The sequence below is a fragment of the Tamandua tetradactyla genome, chromosome 14, assembly GCF_023851605.1.
Source record: "Tamandua tetradactyla isolate mTamTet1 chromosome 14, mTamTet1.pri, whole genome shotgun sequence".
Lineage (NCBI taxonomy): Eukaryota > Metazoa > Chordata > Mammalia > Pilosa > Myrmecophagidae > Tamandua > Tamandua tetradactyla.
Window position 1 is genome coordinate 11,852,526 of NC_135340.1, and position 18,014 is coordinate 11,870,539.

An 18,014-nucleotide genomic window follows, 5' to 3' on the forward strand; every position below is an offset into this window, starting at 1 on the left:
CTCTCCCATTAGAGTTGTGATTGGTGCTAAATTATATGTGATAATACTTACAGAGTATTGCCAGCCAGGAAGGGGCACCTGAGATCTAGTGTCCAGAGAGTTTATTGGGACTTATTCATGTAGTGGGATTAATTGTCCACATGGATGACCTCAATCTCCAGTCCTTATAGAGGTTGAGCTGATACCGCATGACCCAAAGTCTACACTAAAAATCACATTGTTAAAATCTTTTTCATGACCAAAGGCCCCAGGTAAACAAACACTATTATCCATGAGCAGGACATTCCAAGGGTTTAGAGATTGCCTCCTGTGGAGATGAGATAATACATTAAATAAGTGATACTTTCGGTGTCTTATTTTTTAAATGTTTAAACACTTCTTGGAAAATTAGTCTGGTTATTTGATTCTAAAAATTTGTAAAGAAAAAGTTTATGCATCTTGGCAACATCTGGAGATGGGTATTGTTAGCACTGGACATTTGCACTGTGAAAGGGGTTAGTCATAGCAACTTGTCACCTTTTCTTTTGACCAACAAATGAACCCTCTGCTCAGGATCCGGGTGTTGGTTTGGCTTCTAGGACAGCATGGGAATTCCATTTTGGGGGCATACTGACATAAAACACATGTCGTAGTGGCAGATATGTGGTCTGCAAGCACATTCTTTTCCATATTGCACCGTGGACGTGTGAACATTTCCAGGAACTGATAGGTTAAGTAAGTGCCTTATATACAACCTGGTCAAACTCACTGCTGTATCTGTTTCCAGTGGAGAAGGAATGAGTTCCCTCACCTACAGTACAAGATAGGTGCATGTAAGCCATCTCCCTGCATCAGCTGTGCGGTAAGACCCACTGGTCATACAGGACCAACGAACACTGTAGAAATTGACGGCGTTCTGTCTCTCCTCTATATGAATAAATCATTGCTACATCCAGTGTCTGTATGAGCCATGCTTTTGTGACACCTGCAAACCATGGGTTACTATTCCCCATGTAGTGGGACACCACACCTGGGGGTAGTAACAGATATCTCTCCCCTCTGAATATATCATTACAGTCATGGAAATGGTAAATTTAAAATGTTTCCACTGTGACCAATCATACTTTTTAGTGATAAGAGCATGTGCTGGTGTGAAAATATTATGTACCCTAGAAAATCTATGTTTTGATCCTGACTTAATCTTGTAGAGGCAGCCATTTCTTCTAATCCTGATTCAGTATTGCAGGGTGGAATTTGATTAGATAGAAATGTGACTCTATCCATTCCAGGTGGGCCTTGATTAGTTTACTGGAATCCTTTAAAAGAGGAAACATTTTGGAGAAACCTCAAAAGTGACAGAAGCGAGGACGGGGGGCCAAGATGGCAGCTTAGTAATGTGCGCGTCTTAGTTCATCCTCCAGAACAACTACGAAATAACCAGAAACAGTATAGAACAGCTCCCGGAGCCATGATAGTGACCGGACACACAGCGTACCCCAGTCTGGACCAGCTGGACTGGCTGCAAGTCTCCGGAACCCTGAGTTCCCCAAACCATGGCAACATCTTTTGCTGGTGGGACCTGAGACAGACAAGTGCCACATACTGGGCAGGATAAGAAAAACAGACCCCAGAGACTTCACAGGAAACTCTTTGAACTTGCTGGGTCTCACCTCAGGGAAAACTGACACAGGTGACTCCTTCTCCCTGATAGGAGGCCAGTTTAGTGCAGAAAAAACCTGGCTGGGTCTGTAATACCTATGTAGACCCTCCTAAGGGTGGGGAGGGAAAAGGCACCTTACAAGCAGGACAAGAAACAAGAAATCAAGAACTGAAAAATTACCCTCTGTTAAACAAAACTTAAGCTAGAGGCCCAGAAAAAGCTGAACTGAAGGTCAAAGAACAGACAACAAACTCATCTAGCAAGAAAACCCTAGGTAAGATAAGTGAAAGCAACCTCCAGAATAAACTAATTAAGGTAATTAAATGTCCAGACACCAGCAAAAAATAATAAATCACACCAGGAAAATTGAAGATATGGCCCAGTCAAAGGAACAAACCAATAGTTCAAATGAGATACAGGAGCTGAAACAACTAATTCTGAATATATGAACAGAAATGGAAAACCTCATCAAAAACCAAATCAATGAATTGAGGGAGGACATGAAGAAGGCAAGGAATGAACAAAAAGAAGAAATGGAAAGTCTGAAAAAACAAATCACAGAACTTATGGGAATGAAAGATACAGTAGAAGAGATGAAAAAAACAATGGAAACGTACAATGGTAGATTTCAAGAGACAGAGGTTAGGATTAGTGAACTGGAGGATGGAACATCTGAAATCCAAAAAGAAACAGAAACTATAGGGAAAAGAATGGAAAAATATGAGCAGGGACTCAGGGAATTGAATGATAATATGAAGCACACAAATATACATGTTGTGGGTGTCCCGGAAGGAGAAGAGAAGGGAAAAGGAGGAGAAAAACTAATGGAAGAAATTATCACTGAAAATTTCCCAACTTTTATGAAAGACCTAAAATTACAGATCCAAGAAGTGCAGCACACCCCAAAGAGAATAGATCCAAATAGATGTTCTCCAAGACACTTACTAGTCAGAATGACAGAGGTCAAAGAGAAAGAGAGGATCTTGAAAGCAGCAAGAGAAAAGCAATCCATCACATACAAGGGAAACCCAAAAAGGCTATGTGTAGATTTCTCAGCAGAAACCATGGAGTTGAGAAAACAGTGGGATGATATATTTAAATTACTAAAAGAGAAAAATTGCCAACCAAGACTTCTATATCCAGCAAAATTGTCCTTCAAAAATGAGGGAGAAATTAAAACATTTTCAGACAAAAAGTGACTGAGAGAATTTGTGACCAAGAGACCAACTCTGCAAGAAATAATAAAGGGAGCACTAGAGACAGATATGAAAAGACAGAAGAGAGAGGTGTGGAGAACAGTGTAGAAAGAAGGAAAATTAGATATGACATATAAAATACAATAGGCAAAATGGTAGAGGAAAGTACTACCCAAACAGTAATAACACTAAATGCTAATGGACTGAATTCCCCAATCAAAAGATATAGACTGGCAGAATGGATTAAAAAACAGGATCCTTCTATATGCTGTCTACAGGAAACACATCTCAGACCCAAAGATAAACATAGGTTGAAAGTGAAAGGTTGGGAAAAGATATTTCATGCAAATAACAACCAGAAAAGAGCAGGTGTAGCTATACTAATATCCAACAAAGTAGACTTCAAATGTAAAACAGTTAAAAGAGACAAAGAAGGACACTATCTACTAATAAAAGGAACAATTCAACAAGAAGACATAAAAATCATAAATATTTATGCACCGAACCAGAATGCCCCAAAATACGTGAGGCAAACACTGCAAACACTGAAAAGGGAAATAGACACATCTACGATAATAGTTGGAGACTTCAATTCCCCACTCTCATCAATGGACAGAACATCTAGACAGATGATCAATAAAAAAAACAGAGAATTTGAATATTACAATAAATGAGCTAGACTTAACAGACATTTATAGGACATTACACTCCACAACAGCAGGATACACCTTTTTCTCAAGTGCTCATGGATCATTCTCAAAGATAGACCATATGCTGGGTCACAAAGCAAGTCTCAACAAATTTAAAAAGACTGAAATCATACACAACACTTTCTCAGATTATAAAGGAATGAAGTTGGAAATCAATAATAGGCAGAGTGCCAGAAAATTCACAAATATGTGGAGGCTCAACAACACACTCTTAAACAACCAGTGGGTCAAGAAAGAAATTCAAAGAGAAATCAGTAAATATCTTGAGGCGAATGAAAATGAAAACACAAAATATCAAAACCTATGGGACACGGCAAAGGCAGTACTAAGAGGGAAATTTATTGCCCTAAATGCCTATATCAAAACAGAAGAAAGGGCAAAAATTTGGGAATTAACTGTCTACTTGGAAGAAGTGGAGAAAGAACAGCAAACTAACCCCAAAGCAAACAAAAGGAAAGAAATAACAAAGAATAGAGCAGAAATAAATGAAATTGAGAACATGAAAACAATAGGGAAAATCAATAAGACCAGAAGTTGGTTCTATGAGAAAACCAATAAGATTGATGGGCCCTTAGAAAGATTGACAAAAAGAAGAAGAGAGAGGATGCAAATAAATAAGATCAGAAATGGAAGAGGAGACATAACCACTGACCTCACAGAAATAAAGGAGGTAATAACAGGATACTATGAACAACTTTATGCTAATAAATACAAAAATGTAGATGAAATGGACAAGTTCCTAGAAAGGCATGAACAACCAACTTTGACTCAAGAAGAAATAGATGACCTCAACAAACCAATCACAAGTAAAGAAATTGAATCAGTCATTCAAAAGCTTCCCCCCAAAAAAGTCCAGGACCAGACGGCTTCACATGTGAATTCTACCAAACATTCCAGAAAGAATTAGTACCAACCCTGCTCAAACTCTTCAAAAAAATTGAAGTGGAGGGAAAGCTACCTAATTCATTCTATGGAGCCAACATCACCCTCATACCAAAACCAGGCAGAGATATTACAAAAAAAGATAACTATAGACCAATCTCTCTAATGAATATAGATGCAAAAATCCTCAACAAAATTCTAGCAAATCGAATCCAGCAACACATTGAAAGAATTATGCATCATGACCAAGTAGGATTCATCCCAGGTATGCAAGGATGGTTCAACATAAGAAAATCAATTAATGTAATACACCATATCAACAAATCAAAGCAGAAAAATCACATGATCATCTCAATTGATGCAGAGAAGGCATTTGACAAGATTCAACATCCTTTCCTGTTGAAAACACTTCAAAGGATGGGAATACAAGGGAACTTCCTCAAAATGATAAAGGGAATATATAAAAAACTCACAGCCAATGGGGAAAAATTGAAAACTTTCAGGAATCCGGATCAGGAATGAGATCAGGAATAAGATCAGGAATAAGACAAAGATGTCCACTATCACCATTGTTATTCAACATCGTGTTGGAAGTTCTAGCCAGAGCAATTAGGCAAGAAAAAGAAATACAAGGCATCAAAATTGGAAAGGAAGAAGTAAAACTATCACTGTTTGCAGATGATATGATACTATACATCAAAAACCCTGAAAAATCCACAGCAAAACTACTAGAGCTAATAAACGAGTACAGCAAAGTAGTAGGGTACAAGATCAACATTCAAAAATCTGTAGTGTTTCTATACACTAGTAATGAACAATCTGAGGGGGAAATAAAGAAACGAATTCCATTTACAATTGCAACTAAAAGAATAAAATACTTAGGAATAAATTTAACTAAAGAGACAAAAGACCTATACAAAGAAAACTACAAGAAACTGTTAAAAGGAATCACAGAAGACCTAAATAGGTGGAAGGGTATACCATGTTCATGGATTGGAAGACTAAATATAGTTAAGATGTCAATTCTACCTAAATTGATTTACAGGTTCAATGCAATACCAATCAAAATCCCAACAACTTGCTTTTCAGAAATAGAAAAATCAATAAGCAAATTTATCTGGAAGGGCAGGGTGCCCCGAATTGCTAAAAGTATCTTGAGGAAAAAAAATGAAGCTGGAGGTCTCACGCTGCCTGACTTTAAGGCATATTATGAAGCCACAGTGATCAAAACAGCATGGTACTGGCATAAAGATAGATATATTGACCAATGGAATCGAATAGAGTGCTCAGATATAGATGCTCTCATCTATGGACATTTGATCTTTGATAAGGCAGTCAAGCCAACTCATTTGGGACAGAACAGTCTCTTCAATAAATGGTGCCTAGAGAACTGGACATCCATATGCAAAAGAATGAAAGAGAACCTGTATCTCACACCCTATACAAAAGTTAACTCAAAATGGATCAAAGATCTAAACATTAGGTCTAAGACCATAAAACAGTTAGAGGAAAATGTAGGGAGATATCTTATGAATCTTACAATTGGAGGTGGTTTTATGGACCTTACACCTAGAGCAAGAGCACTGAAGAAAGAAATAAATAAATGGGAGCTCCTCAAAATTAAACACTTTTGTGCATCAAAGAACTTCATCAAGAAAGTAGAAAGACAGCCTACACAATGGGAGACAATGTTTGGAAACCACATATCAGATAAAGGTCTAGTATGCAGAATTTATGAAGAGATTGTTCAACTCAACAACAAAAAGACAGCCAATCCAATTACAAAATGGGAAAAAGACTTGAACAGACACTTCTCGGAAGAGGAAATACAAATGGCCAAAAGGCACATGAAGAGATGCTCAATGTCCCTGGCCATTAGAGAAATGCAAATCAAAACCACAATGAGATATCATCTCACACCCACCAGAATGGCCATTATCAACAAAACAGAAAATGACAAGTGCTGGAGAGGATGTGGAGAAAGAGGCACACTTATTCACTGTTGTTGGGAATGTCAAATGGTGCAACTACTGTGGAAGGCAGTTTGGCGGTTCCTCAAAAAGCTGAATATAGAATTGCCATCTGACTCAGCAATACCATTGCTAGGTATCTACTCAGAAGACTTAAGGGCAAAGACACAAACGGACATTTGCACACCAATGTTTATAGCAGCATTATTTACAATTGTAAGGAGATGGAAACAGCCAAAATGTCCATCAACAGATGAGTGGCTAAACAAACTGTGGTATATACATACGATGGAATATTATGCAGCTCTAAGACAGAATAAACTTATGAAGTATGTAACAACATGGATGGACCTTGAGAACATTATGCTGAGTGAAACTAGCCAAAAACTAAAGGACAAATACTGTATGGTCTCACTGATATGAACTGACATTAGTGAATAAACTTGGAATATATCATTGGTAACAGAGACCATCAGGAGATAGAAATAGGGTAAGATAGTGGGTAATTGGAACTGAAGGAATACAGACCGTGCAACAGGACTGGATACAAAAACTCAGAAATGGACAGCACAATGCTACCTAACTGTAATGTAATTATGTTAAAACACTGAATGAAGCTGCATGTGAGAATGATAGAGGGAGGAGGGCTGGGGACATATTGAAATCAGAAAGAAAGATAGATGTTAAAAATCGAGATGGTATAATCTAGGAATGCCTAGAGTGCATAACAATAGTGAAATGTATAATGTACAAATTTTAACAATGTTTTGGAATGAGAAAGAATAAAGGAATGTCAATATTTCAGGGTACTGAAAATAGATGATAATTAATACTTTAAAATATCACCTTATGTGTGAGACTAAAGCAAAAAATGTTTATTTGTTACAAAATTTAGATTTTGACTAGAGCATTTCCTAATATAGCTCATGTAGAGTGTTTGATTGAATGTCATAAGTACTTGGAATCTCAGGTAGCACATGAGATTTTGTTGGTTTGTCCAGAGTGATCCCCTAATGAATCCCAGAATGATTTGACCAGTGACTGGAAAAGTATTTGCAAGCTCCCTTCAGTGAATGGTGCGAGTGGGGAGAAATTCAACTTCCCCAAGTTGAAATCTTGATATTCTCACAAGCAGTGTGGACAACCAAAGCTATAGGCTGAGCCCCCAGTCTTGGGTTTGTTTACATGAAACTTAACCCCACAAAGGGTAGGTCAAGTCTACTTAAAATTTAGGCCTAAGAGTCACCCCCAAGAGAGCCTCTTTTGTTGCTCAGATGTGGCCTCTCTCTCCAGCCAATATGATGTGCAGTCTCACCACCCTCCCCCTCTCAGCGTGGGACATGACTCCCAGGGGTGTGGACCTTCCTGGCAACGTGGGACAGAGATCCTGGAATGAGCTGAGACTCAGCATCAAAGGACTGAGAAAAACCCTAGAATGAGATGAGAATTAACATCAAGGGATTGAGAGAAACTTCTCAACCAAAGGGGGAAGAGTTAAATGAGACAAAGTGTCAATGTCTGAGAGATTCCAGAGTCGAGAGGTTATCCTGGAGGTTATTCTTACACATTAAGTAGATATCACCTTGTTATTCAAGATGTAGTGGAGAGGCTGGAGGGAATTGCCTGAAAATGTAGTGCTGTATTCCAGTAGCCGTGTTTCTTGATGATGATTGAACAATGATATAGCTTTTACAATGAGACTCTGTGAATGTGAAAACCTTATGTCTGATGCTCCCTTTGGCTACTATATCAACAGAAGAGTAGAACATATGGAATAAAAATAAATAATAGGGGGAACAAATGTTAAAATGAATTCAGTTTGAAATAGTGGTAAATGAAAGCGAGGGGTAAGGGGTATGGTATGTATAGTCTCTTTTTTTCTCTATTATCATTTTATTTCTTTTTCTGTTGTCTTTTTATTTCTTTTTCTAAATCGATGCAAATGTACTAAGAAATGATGAATGTGCAACTATGTGATGATATTAAGAATTACTGATTGTATATGTAGAATGGAATGATATCTAAATGTTTTGTTAATTTTTTTAATTAATACAAGTAAAAAAAAAAAAAAGTGACAGAAGCGTCAGAGCCAACAGAGAGAACAAATGTAGGCTCTTGGAGAATAGTTGCTTCGGAGAACAGAGACATGGATGTTTGGAGATTTTCGAAGCCCAGCAGACATCATCATGAGATGTTAAGCAAGACAGGGCCTGGAGAAAGCCAAAGGAAGCTGAGAGATGAAAGCTAGCCCCAGAGCAGCAAAGTGAGGACCACCCGCAGGACAGAGGCTGGAAGCAAAGGAGCCCAGGAGCAATCAGATGCCAGCCGTATGACTTCCCAGCTGATAGAGGTGTTCCTGATCCATCAACCTTCCTTTAATTAAGGTGCCATTCACTGGATGTCTTAGTTTGGACATTTTCATAGGCTTAGAACTGTAAACGTGTAACTTATTAAATTCCCTTTTAAAAAGTTGTTCTAATTCCGATATATTACATTCTGTCAGCTTACAAACAAGAACGTATGGAGTGTGACACTGCTGGATTAAACAGATAGAGACTGTCTTCTGCTATTTTATAGATGTTGAATGGCCGTGAAGAATCTTCTTAAATGATAACAATCTTAAATTTAATGTTGAGTATATGCCAGTAACTATGCTAAGTAATATAATTTAAAATGATTATGTCATTCAATCTTCACAGCAATCATATAAAGTCTATCAGCACTTCCTAACTTAAGGAATATTGACATTTTGGATTGTTAATTCTTTGTTGTGGACAGCTATCTGGTGCATCGGGCTTAACAGTATTCCTGACTTATTCCCATTAGATGTCATTGATGCCAGTAGCACTCTTTCGTTGTGACAATCAGAAATCTCTAAAGACATTGCCAAATATCTCTTGGGAAGAGCAAAGTTGATTCCAAGTGAGAAACACTGAAAGAGATACTAGGGTAGTGTGCTCCCATAAAGTCTACCAGAAACAATGTACTGGTTAAAAAAAGCTTAGTTCATTAGATTTACTGTAGCAAGAGAAATGGCCCCTTTGATAGTATTATCTCTATAGAGGGAAATTAGGTGAATGCATTTCAGAGTTTTGTCATTTGGGGTCAAGGGTTAAGATGAATCTTTTAAAGTAGTTAATTGATTAGCATTAGGTGAAGTTCATGACATTGCAGTTTAGGATTGGTGGACACAATGAAGAATTTGTCTTGGGGAAAGTCTTGATGAGAAAATTGTTGCATTAAAGAAGGAGCTGTTTCCAGAGATGAATGAAATATTTGACCAGACCTATCGATTTTCAGTGAATTTCTAAAGGAAACAGTAAAGTTGTTTATGGATATGCATTCTCATCTTCCTAGGCAAGAATTTCCTGGAGCAAACTCTTAAGTTATATTGAAACATGTAGTCTCAGTCCTCCGTCCCACCAGTGTAGTTATGCTGATACAAATGTTTTTCCTCATTCCCTCTTTTCAGGCCTTCTCCAGTGTGAGCTGGAGGATAGACAGTTACCATCGAGGGGCATGATCAGACTGCATCTGGACTGCTGTTTGCGGCATAATGGTCACATATCAGGTTTTGAAAAATGGTTGTTTCAACTTTTTTTAACCTCAAGATTTTCTATTTCTCCCTTTCTGTCCCCTTCTCCCTCTCTCTCTATTTCTCTCTCTGTCTCTCTCTGTCTCCGTTAATGGCCATTTGTAGGATTATTTGATGAGACAATTTAAACACAAAAATACAGTACAATAGACATAAGGGTAATAGATTTAATCTTCATTTTTGGGATCTCCGAGGAAAACGCTATTGAGTTATTAGCCAAATTATCAATTTTTTTTATTTCTTTGTTTTATGGGTATCTTTTTAAATTTAATTTAATAATTTTAAAGATATCAGAAAGTCTCTAGGGATTATGTACAACATTTTCATCTAATAGAATACATATTTTATCTTGAAAGGCCAATATTTTAGTAGGGCTATGCTCTGTCCAAACACCCTGTGCTAGTTTGAAAATGTCATGTACCCCAGAAAATCCATGTTCTTCAATCCTCATTCAATATTGCTGGATTTGATCTTTTTTTTTGTTTTCCATGGAGATATGACCCACCCAACTGTGGGTGGTAATTTTTTATTAAATGGTTTCCATGGAGATGTGTCTCCACCCATTCAAGGTAGGGTTCTTTACTGGAGCCCATTAATAGGAAATCATTTTGGAAAAAGCTTCAGGGCCAACAGAGCTCACACAGCCCTTTGTGTGAGACCAAAAGAGACCTTTGGAGACAGCGAATGAAAGTGCTCCTAGGGAAGCCTTATGAAATGAGGAGAGAAAGGTAGCAGATATCACCATGTGCATTCCCCAGCTGAGAGAGAGACCCCGAACTTCGTCAGCCCTTTCTTTGGAGTTAAGGTATCTTTATCTGGATGCCTTAATTTGGACATTGTTATGGCCTTAAAGCTGTTAACTTGCAACTTAATAGATTCCCTTTTTAAGAGCTGTTCTGTTTCTGTAATTTGCATTCCTCCAAGTTTAACAAACTAAAACACACCCCCTGTCAAATTTTATAAGTTTCAAAAGTAAGAAAATTTATAGTCTTAGAGGCATTTTCTATATATCTTCCAAATATCATATAGGAATTTTCCCCCAATTTTCAGACCTCTTCTAAATATCAAATTAAGAGTCTGGAAGACAGAAGAAATTGATACCAAATTCTCCTTCAGAGGCTTTGATTTTGAGTTTCAAGTTGTGTCTCAGTTTTTCTCTTTCTTAAATTAAGTTATCTATAGATCTATTTTGTTAAGAGCAAAAGTTAACGGGCCTAAATGCACTCTAGGTAATTTCAGAAATTGACCTATATGCACACATCAATTTTCTGAGAAAACAAATCACTATCCTCTTGTAGAGTTTATTCAGTATTTGTTTGTGGATCAAATATAATACCACTTAATGGGGAAGGGAGCACCCAACAACCTAATTTCAGCCAAAAGTACTCTTATGGTGTTGCTGAATAATATTATAAATGTTGTATGTCACTGAACAATGGTACAGCACATAACTGTGAGATTTATTGTATAGAGTTTATCAGGTAGGTCAAATAGAAAAGCATGAAATTGAATTTAAATAGTGAGACTACCTAGGAAGTTCTCACTTGTACAGTGAAACAGTTCCTCCAAATACACCATTTTCTAAAGACCCTTTCTAAGCTCTATTTCTGTGAAATTTTAGTTCCAAAGTCTACCTCTTATAAAATCCCCCAAGTATTGTTTAGTGCAGACAGCAACCTCCCTTTTCAGGTGACAAGAGAGGAAGTTTTTGAATTTTATATGTCTGGCCTTCTGTGGGGTTTCCCACATAAAAAGTCACATTTGAGATAAATCCAATTACTCAGTAAATTAACTCATTCATTAATGAGTACAAAAGAGAGCTAGGTGAGATCTGAAAAAAAAGTGGCTATAAATCCATTATGTAATTTGATTGTGTGAGTTACTGATCATAAAAGAATCTGTTTTCAGTCCAGAACATCGAATCAGTATGGAGGTAAGTAGATAGCTATCAAAATAAAGAACAAGTACATCCTGATTCAAACATGTTATGCTGCGGTTCCATTAATTTCTTCCATATTCTCTAGATCTTTGGTAGAAGCTAGCTCCTTCCCACAGACCATCTGCTTCTGGGAGATACCTAAAAACCTTCAGCTTGAATTATCTGGCTGGGATAGTTGTCCAGTGGGGCTGAGGGAGTGTCACAGACCCAAGAATCAACCTTCTTAAGTTTTACTGAAATTCTAATTGTTAACATTACCAGCTAAGATTCTTTCAACTCGTATTTTCACAGCTGCCTTTCTTTGGTATCTCTTCCAGAATGCAGGGTCTTCAGTTTTGAGGTCCTACAATAGTTGTTTAGGAGGATGTTGAAGAAAGATTGATGATAAGATAGGATATATTGCATAAGTGCCTTGCAGTATGTGCCCATTATTGCTTCATGAGTTGACCTATTACTTAGCCATGAGTAATGAATCAATGAATCTTAGAGTAAGTTGGGTTTGTGGTCAATAAAGTCTATGGTATTACCTAATGCTGAAGAATTTTGAGTGTCTCTGAACTTTGCTAATTTTAGTTTGAGAGTGCCATTTGTTCTTTCACCTATCTCAATGAGTGGGGTGATGCAAAAGGAAAGATTTTGAGTTTGTGGTAAATCATCGCAAGTTTCTTTAAGGACAGCCCAAGTAAAATTGGTATCCATGTTCCTGTATAGATAATTTAGAATTTATCAGCTCAGAAACACAAATTTAAGCTGTTTTTATTTTACTTTTTTGCTACAAGCAGAGTTGTAGTAAAGGAAGGAAAATTATCAATGTATTCTGCAACTGAGAAAACAATGACAAGGACATGTTCAAAACCATTTTTTGTTAATTAATGATACATTTGGAAATGTTCTAAAATGTTCTTGATGACTTGTTTTTGCCCCAATGTTTCATTTTTTCCCAAGACTATGCTAGTGTTATTAGTTGAATTGTGTTCTCCAAAAGAATATTTTGTATTCCTAACACCAGGGTCTGTGAATGTGACATTATTTGGAAATAAGGTCATTGCAGATAGAAGTAAAGTTAATTTGAGGTCATACTACAGTAGGTTGAACCATTACTCCTATATGATTGGTGACCTCATAAAAAGAGAAGAGACGCAGACACACAGGCACAGAGGGGAACACCCTATGAAGATCGAGACATTCAGATGGAGAATGCCATGTGATGATGAAGGCAGAGGTTGTAGTGATGTATCTACAAGTCAAAGGAATACCAAGTTATGCTGGGAACCACCAGAAATTGGAAGAAGTAAAGGAGGATTCCTTTCTATAGTCTTCAGGGAGAGCATGACCCTGCCAACACCTTGATTTTGAACTTTTAGCATCAAGAATTCTGAGAAAATAAGTATCTTGTGTTTTATGCCACCAGTCTGTGGTGCTTTGTTATGACAGTTCTAGGAAACTAATATGATTAGTGATGGATGAGACATACACAAGAGACATAATCAGCAAATTCTACAAAGTTTCACTGTGTCTGTAGGCCAATTTGTACTTCATGTGGTAGGTAGTTTTATTGAAAGTTTTGGAAGATTGTTTAGGAGTTCATTTGGTGCTATTGAACAGTTGTTTTGAAAGTGCCAATGATTGTTTTCATGGCTTTGTAACTGCACATTTCTCAACACCTTATTTTTTCTGTTTTTAACTTCTGATTCTGGATCACTGGCATACCATAAAGCCTCTTTGAACTGCACCAAAGATTTGGCTCTTGTGGAGTCCTGGGAGCCCAGATTTTAAGGAAAACTGTCATTCTGATCTTCCTGGACATTTCCTTTAGCCTTCATATTATCCTATTTTTGTGTGTTTTCATATTATGCTAGCCATCTTAGGAATCATTAGAGCACTTGGGATAATTCTTTAATGCATTGAACATTTCAATTTGGGTTCCTGGTGAAATAAAAAATCATGTTTCCAAGGCATTCAAAATTAGGCACTACCCCAAAAGCATACTGCCATCATTTTATATATTAACTCTTCTATCTCTAGCCAATTGGCAAGCTCTGATTGCAATGAGGTTTGCCATCTCTGATAATTATGCTCTGATAAGCAGTCATACTTTAGGGTTGAGTTGAGTTCTGATTTGTTGGATACAACTTCAACTTGAAATTTTTCTACTCAGTATTTAGATATGATTTATCAACAAACAAGATGAAATCTCAATTTTCTAGAAGGATTTTTGATAAATCCACTTAGGACATATATGGTTCACAGACAAAGGCTAGGCAATATTGAGTTTCCCTTCTAATGTTAATATGTTAATACAAAGAAAGTAATGGGATATGAAGCATTACAACATTATATAAAATAAGTGAGTTAGAAATAATCAAATTTCCTATAGGGCAATTTTCTTGCTAAGAAATATTGCATATTTTCAATGAGCAATTAAAATTAAACAGCAGAAAAAACATCTACTTTAAGTAAGACCATAAAAGCAAATAAGCAGGGCAGGCTACGGTGGCTCAGCAGTCAGAGTTCTCACCTGCCATGCCAGAGACCGGGGTTTGATTCCCGGTGTTTGCCCATGCAAAAACAAACAAACAAGCAAACAAACAGAAACAACAAAAAACAAATGAGCAAAGGCCTGCATTTGTATAGCTGCAGTTGCTATTGTCCCGAGAAAAGTTAAATCAACTTTTGCTATAGTACAATTCTATCTCCAATGGTTTCCATGAAGTTAAGTTAGAATATACTAGAATTGTGCTGGTTTGAAAGGATGTATGGATCCTAGAAAAGCCATATTTTAATCAAAATCCCATTCATAAAGGCATAATAATCCCTATTCAACACTGTATATTTGAAACTGTAATAAGGTCATCTCTCTGGAGATGTAATTTAATCAAGAGTGGTTGTTAAACTGGATTAGGTGACAACATGTGTCCACCCATTTGGGTGGGTCTTGATAAGTTTCTGAAGTCCTATAAAAGAGCAAACATTTTGGAGGAAGTGAGAGATTCAGAAAGAGCAGAGAATGCTGTAGCACCATGAAGCAGAGTCCACCAGCAAGCGACCTTTGGAGATGAAGAAGGAAAACACCTCCCAGGGAGCATCATGAAACAAGAAGCCAGGAGAAGAAGCTAGCAGATGATGCCATGTTCGCCATGTGCTCTTGCAGATGAGAGGGGAACCCTGACCATCTTCACCATGTGCCTTTCCAGATGAGAGAGAAACTGACTGTGTTTGCCATGTGCCCTTCCACTTGATAAAGAAACCCTGAACTTCATCAGCCTTCCTGAACCAAGGTATCTTTCCCCGGATGCCTTTGATTGGACATTTCTATATACTTGTTTTAATTGGGACATTTTCTCAGCCTTAGAACTGTAAACTAGCAACTTATTAAATTCCCTTTTTTAAAAGCCATTCCATTTCTGGTATATTGCATTCTGGCAGCTAGTAAACTAGAACACTTATTCATATCATTCATGTATGTGAATGTGTTATATTTTAATAGTTAAGAATAGAATGGCATATTTTGAATATATAATTTAAAATCTCAAAATAATTCCTTGTGTACTTCATGAGAAAGTGGTTAATTCAAGGAACACTTGGTTAAATAATACAAAGGTGTACTGATTTCAGAAAGATTGGGAACTTATTGCCTACAGTAGTTAGTGATATCTGAGAATACACTTAATTTTCAACTAATGAACAGTCTGGGGAAATCTAATGACAAGTAGTATACTAACAGTGAAGGATTTACTGCTTTTGAATACATCACATCCTAGGTAGTGTTTTTTGTTTTTTTTTTTTTCATGTGCAGGCACCAGGAATCGAACCCAGGTTTCCTGCATGGCAGGCGAGAACTCTGCCACTGAGCCACCATGACCCACCCTTGCAATGTATTTTTGTTTTAACAAAATGCACGAACTTTTCTTTGGAAACTTTATGTTCTTTCTGAGATAAAACTATCAGTAAGATTGTTGAAATCAGTCTTGGAACTGGCCTCATTTTTTTAACATAAGAAGATGTCAAATACAAATTAAATAAAATAGAATTGCAGGGAAATTTGAGTTTTGAATATTCTAATTTAGGACTTGTGAATGTATGTCATACCCAAGTAGACAATTATAGCATGACTGTCTAGGTATTTTGTTGACATCCTCAGGAAAAGGCAAAAGGGAATTGACTATCTCTATCTAAAAGACACTAAAGACAGCATAACTGGAATATATTTATCTCTCGTTGGTGCCAATATAAAATATTATTTGGGTTTGGGGAAGCAGGGAGGTACAACTTTATGTATGGCACTATGACTTGGGACAAGTCGAGTATTCATCTACTAGGTTTCTTGAATGGGAAGATAGGACTATTTCAAAATACTGGTTATCAAAATTTCTAATTCAATTTGGCTTTAAGCTGTTGGTTGTGCTTGTCCCTCTAGAGTCTTCTATATCAGTAAACTTTTCAACAAGGAATTTGATATCTCTTAGAGATCTTCACTTTGGGTTTTTTGTGCACAAGCATACCAGTAAAGCAAATTCAAATTTAGCTTTGGCAGCACTTTCCAACAGAACTTTTTCAAAGATGAAGATGTTTTCTGAACTGTACAAGATGGGAGCTACTAGCCACATGTGGCAATTGACCACATGAGATGGGACCAGTGGCTACCACATTGGACAGTGCACTACCATGTCTTGGTTATGAATATGAGATTCCTTGCAGTTTTTAAAGAATAGACCTTCAGAAGAGCACTTAATCAGACAGCCTCATATTTGTTGTAGACCTTTCCCTATTGAGTTAGTAGTGTGGTTTCACAATGAGGGAAAGATTGTTCTTGGTGGAACATAAAGGGGGAGACATGGAGATTGTCTGAGATGGTCCTTTACTCTGAGGAAGAGGTTGTATAATGGTACTCCAGTATCAAATGTTTTTTGAAGCTTTTCTTCAACATTTAGAAATATTCTCCTCAGTTCTGGGCCAAATTGGAAATTATGCACTTGGTTCCCACTCAGAACATTCATGTAATTCTCCTCCTTCTCTCTTTCTCTCTATCCTTCTTTATTCTCATCTCTCTTTTTTTTCTAAAGAAAAAAGAACATCACTGGGCAGGCCATGGTGCCTCAGCAGGCAGAATTCTTGCCTGCCAGGGCCTGCCCATGCCAAGACAAACAAACAAACAAATAAAACACAAAATAAACATTGCTGGACAAAGTGAAATGAGGGACTTAAGGTGTGTCTTGGTGAGCACTTCGTTGTCTTGAGAAGTGAGCCATCTTCTCAGTTATGCAGATTGCTTGCCTGGGTAAAATGGTTTATAAGAATTGATCACAAAAGTCATTTGTTGGTTTGCAGTCTTTTTTTTTTTTACCGTGATGCAGGAATCTCCTGGAAAAGTACCACTTAGACTGACACAAGTGCTCTCTGTTCACAGAGACAGCAGTTATGTTCACACAGATGGCTTAAATTGCCACTATAGTTATTCTGAAATTAAAGATGTGGAAACTAAGGCACAGAGAAATCATGTGCTACTGAAGTTTTCTTAACTGTCTTCAATTTTAAAAGTAAGCTAAGACAATGTAGATGTGAAATGGTGGTCACCTTTCTCTGGAAAAGCTCTGTAATGTTGAGTAGCTTCAATGTCTGGAGTGGGAAATTTGGGGTTTCTAGGAATCAAAATGGATTGATACAGAAAGAATGTGGGTATCAAGGAAGAACTATAATCCATAGTCTGTTTACTAGTCAGTGTTCTCTAGAGAAACAGAACCAATAGGAGATATCTGTAAATATGAGATTTATAAATGTGTCTCATGCAACCATGGGAATACAAGAGCATTCACAGGGCGGGATGCGAAGCTGGCAATTCCAATGAATGATCTTTCCACAGGAGAGGCTTGCTTCCTGAAGAAACAGTGACAATTCTCTCTTCTCTCTTAAAAGTATTCAATTGCTTGGATCAAACCCAACTGATTGAATTATCTTGCTTGCAGAGAGGTATCCTTAGCTATAGCTGCGATCAATTGACTTATGATTTAATAAATCAGCCATGATATATCCTTGCAGTAATGTTTAGGCCAGTGTTTGCCTGACTAGACAACTGGCAACCATTA